Source organism: Nomascus leucogenys, chromosome 14 (genome assembly GCF_006542625.1).
Source record: "Nomascus leucogenys isolate Asia chromosome 14, Asia_NLE_v1, whole genome shotgun sequence".
NCBI classification, from domain to species: Eukaryota; Metazoa; Chordata; class Mammalia; order Primates; family Hylobatidae; genus Nomascus; species Nomascus leucogenys.
Window position 1 is genome coordinate 62,246,604 of NC_044394.1, and position 7,798 is coordinate 62,254,401.

Genomic DNA, 7,798 nt, shown 5'->3' on the forward strand with positions numbered 1-7,798 from the left:
AGGGAAAACATATTTCTACTTGCAATACTTAGATGAGTGATTTGGAATGCGCCACTGAGGATCAGAGAACTTGCCTTCAAGTTTTCATGACACCACTTGTGAACAGAATTCTGGGCAATCTATTTTTTTTTTTTTTCACATTGGAGTTTCGTATAGCAGGTAGGCTGGAGCACTGGTCTCCCATCAATCAGACGTTCATAACATAAGTTTACATATGTGTTTGTTGAAACTGAGAAGATAGATTTTTGGTTAATAAGGAAAAATGTGTTATTTATTTTCAAAAAGAAGCTTTTTTATATATGTTAAAGATAATAAGTCTTTACCTTTGTGAAAAAGTATTTTTGATATTATTCCATTGATCAAACTTAGACACCATTGATCTTTCACATTCTTTAATGAGTTAAGTTAAAGAAACAAAGTAAATTCAGGGTCATGGTTAAAACAAATTTGGTAAGTGCTATATTTTTAAAATTTCTATTAAAGCGTATTATATTTTTTCTCTTCTTTAGTTTTCTATAACGTTTAATTCTCCATTTCTTTTTTTTCTGATTTTTCCAATGTAGAAAAAAATGTAGTCAATAGAGTAAGTTCCAAATTCCAAGTTAATATGCCTTTAGCATGTATTGTCTAGGCTTAAAATTGTAGTTTTACTCTCATATTTAACTTGAGATAAGTGAACTGACTATTCTCATCTCTGGTGGTATTTACTATAGTTGCACTACTTTTGCACTTTGCAAAAGTACTCAAAAAAGATATATTTTTGCCCCAAGAAGTGTTTTTCTTTAATTTCTAATAGACAGAACTTTTCCCCACTTAGGCACTTAGGTGGAACAGGACTCACGAGATGTCACCAGTAAGCTGTGACACTGTTGTGGCACTTAGTGGAGATCTATTCAGAATGTCAATATAATCATCATTTGAATGCAAACATCATCAGCTTCTCTTCGATGACTTCTTCATTCTATTTATTTTGTACACATATAACAAATTTCTGCCAAACTACAATTCCCAGACATTGGAAACTAGCAACTATAAAAATTAGAACAATATACACATATTGTCAATGACATTCAGAAAATAAAACAATGCTATTTAGTTTGCTAGACACAAGAAATTCAATAATTTCAGAATAAAGGACTGTTCTCCAAACTTAATCAATCTAACTTTATAAACAGTTGATTATGTTGCTCTTATTTATCAGATTTCAGTATTTACAATTATGAATGCTGTCACAGACAGCACCTAGACTGAAAACAGCCCTCTATGCATTGTTGATTTAGGGTCATGGTCTCTGAAGTCACATGTAAGTCAATCAAATGCTGTGTAAGAGAATGCCTCAGTGCGTCAGAAAAAAATACTAGAATTGAATTTATAATTAGTTTTAAAATCTCACCCTTTAAAAATGTGAATGCTTTGATTCAAACATTGTATATTGTGTATGATATAAAATACATTAGTACGGTAGTGTGTAACTATAACTTACATAAACAGAAATGTATTAGGTATGAAGACTTCAGCTTTTTAACTGATAGAATATAGAATCACATATTTGGGGTCCATTAATTTAGTGAATTAGTTTTTATAATATCTGTGTTTTAGTCCAGTGATTTTATACTATTCTGATATTAAATTCAAGAACATTAAATAATTCATTGTAAGGAGACATACAGGGAAGAAGGAAGAAGACTTTCAAGGTTCTCTTTACCTCTATTTAGTTTCATACCAGGACATCTCTAGTTTTGTCTGTTTTACATAATGTGCTTTAATATTATAATTTATCTGTCAGAAACATAATTTCCACCAATAATTTTATTTTATTTATTTATTTAGGGACAGAGACTCGCTCTGTCACCGAGGCTGGAGTGCAATGGCCCAATCTCGGCTCACTGCAACCTCCACCTCCCAGGTTCAAGATATTCTCATGCCCCAGCCTCCCAAGTAGCTGGGATTGCAGGCGTGGGTCACCAAGCTCAGCTAATTTTTGTATTTTTAGTAGAGATGGGGTTTCACCATGTTGGCCAGGCTGGTATCGAACTCCTGGCCTCAAGTAATCTGCCCATCTCAGCCTCCCAAAGTGCTAGGATTACAGGTGTGAGCCACCATGCCCAGCCTTTATTTATTTTTTTAATTGACACATTATAATTGTACATATTTATGGTGTACAATTTAATGTTTTAATATGTATATATGCTGTTTATTTATCAAATCAGGGGTATTTTAACATATCTATCATCTCATGCATTTATCATTTCTTTGTATTGAAAACACTCAAAAGCCTCTCTTCTAGCTATTTTGTAATATACAATATTTTACCGGCACTAATGATTTTTAAATATTCATTGAAAACCACTATTAAGGGGTAGGATGGCATTGTCATTTTGAGCCTGTAGAAACCATGTTAGTTACATATGTATATATATCTGAATACAACTGCAATTATTGTTTTATTTTTTTCCTCCCTAAAGCCTCCTTTAGTTTTTCTCATTGTTTTCAAAGGCTGCATGATAGTCTATTAAGTGGTTTCATAGTAAATCATTTTGAACAATTTCAACTGGCAAAATATTCTCTTCTTCCAATTTTCAACATTTATTTATATTCCTTAGCAGTATTTTTAGAGAAATCCGAAGAAATGCATGCTGATTTTAGAGTTGAAAAAATAAGAAAATTTTAAGGAAGAGACACTTGAGCAGAGAGCTGAGTAACCATCGGTAATGAAATAAGCAAAGACGGGGGAAGACAATGCAAAGCTAAGTATATGTTCTAAGGGCTATAATATGTCAGAGGCCTGTAAGCTGTTACCCCAGGTGCTGGGTTTTACGTCATACAGCTCAATTATTGAAATTGGTTTCTAACAATTTATTTTTGGGACAATTTTAGATTAACAGAATTATTACAAAGATAACCCAGATATTCCTATATGATCCACATTTGGTTTTCTCTGTTATTAAAACTGTATCAATTTCCTATTCCTACTCTAACCAGTGTCAACATACTTAGAGGCTTGCAACAACATGAACATCTTGTCTTAAAGCAGGTTAGAAGCAGTAAAATCAATTTGTCTGCTGGGTTGTGTTTCTTCTGGAGGCTCTGGGGCAGCAGTCCCCAGCATTTTCAGCACCAGGGATGGGTTTTGTGGAAGACAATTTTTCCATAGATGGATGGGGGTGGAGTTGTAGGGGGATGTTTTGGGGATGAAACTTTTTCCACTTCAGACCAACAGGCATTAGTGAGGTTCTTTATTTTTATTTATTTATTTTTTTATTATACTTTAAGTTCTAGGGTACATGTGCACAACGTGCAGGTTACACATGTATACATGCGCCATGTGGGTATGCTGCACCCATTAACTCGTCATTTACATTAGGTATATTTCCTAATGCTGTCCCTCCCCCCTCCCCCACCCCACAACAGGCCCCAGAGTGTGATGTTCCCCTTTCTGTGTCCAAGTGTTCTCATTGTTCAATTCCCACCAATGAGTGAGAACAGGCAGTGTTTGGTTTTTTGTCCTTGCTATAGTTTGCTGAGAATGATGGTTTCCAGCTTCATCCATGTCCCTACAAAAGGACATGAACTCATCCTTTTTTATGGCTGCATAGTATTCCATGGCGTATATGTGCCACATTTTCTTAATCCAGTCTATCATTGATGGACATTTGGGTTGGTTTCAAGTCTTTGCTATTGTAAATAGTGCCGCAATAAGCATACATGTGCATGTGTCTTTATAGCAGCATGATTTATAATCCTTTGGGTATATACCCAGTAATGGGATGGCTGGGTCAAATGGTATTTCTAGTTCTAGATCCTTGAGGAATCGCCACACTGTCTTCCACAATAGTTGAACTAGTTTACAGTCCCACCAACAGTGTAAAAGTGTTCCTATTTCTCCACATCCTCTCCAGCACCTGTTGTTTCCTGACTTTTTAATGATCGCCATTCCAACTGGTATGAGATAGTGAGGTTCTTATAAGGAGCACTTAACCTAGATTCCTCGCATGTTCAATTCGCAGTAGGGTTCGGGCTCCTATGAGAATCTAATGTTGCCGCTGATCTGACAGGAACCGGAGCTCAGGCAGTAATGCTGGGTCGCTGCCACTCACCTCCTGCTGTGCAGCCAGGTTCCTAACAGGCCATGGACTGTTACCAGTCTGCCACCCAGGGACTGGGGACTCTTGCTGTAGGAGATAATCCACTTCCTTGCCTTTTTCACCTTCTAGAAGCCGTCTCTATTTCTTAGCTTATAGCTCCCTTCTTCCACCTCCAAGGCCAACAGAGTAGCACTTTCCAACCTCTCTTACACACACTCACACACATCTCAATTTCGTCATCACATTGATAACTCTGGGCATCCTGCCTCTCTTACAATGACTCTTGTGATTAGGCACATCTGGGTAATCCAGAATAATCTCTCCATCTCAAGACCCTAATTTATATCTGTAGGTTTCCTGTTTTCATGTAGGGTAACAGTTTCACAGATTTAGGGGATTAGGAGGTAGACATTTTTGGGGGATGGAAGGACATTATATCTTACACTGATAAGGTGTATTTGTCACAAATATATTGATATACTATTGATATACTATATTGATATACTATTATTTTTTACATAGATATTCATGCTTTCCTTTTCATTCTCTTCCACGCTGGACCTCCTAACTCTAAGTTGCCTGTCCATCATCCTAATTTAATTTCCTTACTATTACCACCAGCCTCACATTTTATGTAATGTACCATTATGAGCATTTAAGTTACTACAAATCCCTCCTTTTTAATTCATTTTCAGTCATCTTCCAAGGTATCACACAATTCTTTTCTCCTCCTACTTTACCAGTCTCTCCTTTTTAGGGCTATTTGCTGAATTCTTTTTCTGTTTCCAACATCTTAGTGTTGTAGATACTAGAGATCAGTCTTTGGCCTTCTTCTATTTTCTGCCCACATTCACTGAATCGTCATTTTATTCAGTTAGATGGCTTTATAATCAAATGTGTGCCTGGAATTTCAAAGCTTTATCTTCAGGCTGGTCACTCTCCTTAAGTCCAGATGCATATATTCAACTTGCTACATTTCCGTTAAGATACCTAACAGATATTCCAAATATGCACAGATACACCCCCACACATACTCACACACAAAAAGCATAATCTTCTCTACTTCAGCAGATGACAACTTCTTTCGTTTAATGCTCAGACTAAAGCTTTCAGTCACTGTTGACTCTTTTTCTATCATATTAAATCTAATCTGTCAAGAATTTCTCTTGGCTTTACTAAAAAAATACATTATAATTCAACTGTTATCTACACACTACAATTCTGATCCAAGCCATCTTTGTTTCTGCTACTGATTGATCCAATAGCCTCTAGGTTCATCTCCTTGCCCCTACCAGTCTATTATCAAAACAGAAGTCAGTTATCCATTATGACATAGAGGTCAGACCATGCTACTTTCTTGTTCAAGTCATTCAATGCTCTCTCTTTTTATTTATTCAGAATTAAATGGAAAGTCCTTAAAATAGCCTATAATGGTCAAAATTGTTCGACTCCTATTAGCTCTGTGGCCTCATTTCCTTCTATGTTGCTTATATAGCTCCTATCATAACGACCTCTTTGTTTTTCCTCAAACACACAAGTCCCATCCCATTTCAAGCATTTTGCACTGGCGTGTTCCCTCTCTCTGTATTGCTTTCCCAATATTTGCATGTATATCACCTGATTAGTAAGACCTGAGCCCACAGCCTTATGTAAAATTGCAACCCACTTATCACTCTCATACTCTTGATTCCCTTCAACCAACTCTATTTTTTCCATAACACGTACCATATTCTAATCATTATATTTAGTTGTCTTACATTCATATTGTTTAATTTATATTATTCCCTCATCTCAGTCATTTTAATATAAGCTAGACATTAGCAAGCATTATGGTTTGTTTTATTTACCATTCTTGCCAGACACTGTAAACTCTGCCTGGCACATAGTAGAAACTCAATATGTAATTTGTGAATCAATGAATAAGTCATTCCATTTAAGAAAAAATATAATGTCTGGCATAAAACAAAGCACAATTTTTCTACATTTGTTCAAGTAATAAAAAGTGGTTGCCAACTGGATGATTCCTAATTTGGCATTCCAGAAGCAAGAATGAAGTCCGTAAAAAAAATCCTACCTCCAAAAAAAAGAAAAATCCCTGATACATTTTTGTTTTTTAAAAATAAACATTACCAGTGAAGGATTTGTGATCATATCCAAACATTTCATAAGATCACACAAGAAATTAATAGCCCAGTGATGCCTAAGCCAAAATTTAACCTTCATACACATAAAAAATTCACGAAGACATGCAAGCATTAGATTCAGTTACATCAACAGAGGGCAAAAACACAAGATGGCAAATTCTTCTCCTTAAGAACTGAATACACAAAAGTATTTCAATAGAAACCAATCTCATAAAGGCAGGATTTCAAGTAAGTGTAAAAAAGTTAATGATTCTTTTGAGATTTTAATTCCAGACATTCATGAGTTATATGTCCTCTAGACTCTACAGCTTTAGCAATTGCGATCAAATTCTTTATATGGTTAGGCAACTTTTTTTTTAAGGGCATATGGAAGAAAAGACAGAAAATAATATTTCAGAGATTTCTGAGGCAAAAAAATAGACTTTTAATGCATCACTTCTATCTAGCAAAACCAGACAGAAAGAGAAAGTACGTGTCTGTAGACATTTTCGCATACGCACAAATGTACATACACCCACAGTCATAACTTTCTGATGATAATAAAAGTGTTCTTGTGATTGGTGTCACACATACCTTCTACAGAATTCTGCAAGCTATCATGATAGCGTACGTATCTGGAATAAGATCTCTTCTCCCTAAACAGGAAGTCAGAGTGAACCGACACCCTGGGTGTAAGACCATTACTTGCTCACTATCTACCCAAGTATTATAGTAAAGAGATATCTATTCCTTTCTTTCACCCTGACCCAAACACTGCCTTAAACTCACCAGAATTAATCTCTCTATATATCTATATCTATATATCTATACATATCTATTTTATCTCTATATATATCTATATATATTTATCTATCTAGATAGATAGATATATAGGTAGAGATATTTATCTCATTAATTTAGTCCCAAGAAGATGCTCATATTCTTAGTAACATCTTGTATTCTTTACATGAATGATCATATATCTTTATATATCTACTATTCTGTCTCCTTTTTACTGCTTCCTCAAATTCTAAAATAGTTTCGGGTTGCCATTTGAAATTTATGCTCCATTAACAGTTAAATATCTCATACTTGTGTTCAAAATATTTCTTTCATCTTTATGTTTGAATGTAAGTCTGAACCTTTTCTAAGGACCCTAGTTAACACTGCTTACCATAGATTTCATTCCACGGGACCTGGAGCTGGTGTCAGTGTCATTCTTGCTCCTCATTATCATTTTCAAACCATTCTCCTTTCCTACATTAAAAAAAAAACAGAGAAGAATCAGAATTATATCTAGTTTAATGATTATATCACACTGTATTCTTTATTTTGATGCTATGTAGTGTCCTCAAATTAAAATTTGACTTAATGTGATTGCATCTTTTTTTTATCCTTTGGGGAATTATAAAAAAACAAGATATATTGTTTGTGAACATTATTTGTATATTCTATTAACCTGCTTTTCTCACTAAATAATATAACTTGGTAATGTTCTCATATGCCATAAATTCTAATAGTCGCATATTATGCTACCATATGGAATTACATTGATCTAATTAACAATTTCCAGGTAATTTTTATTTCATT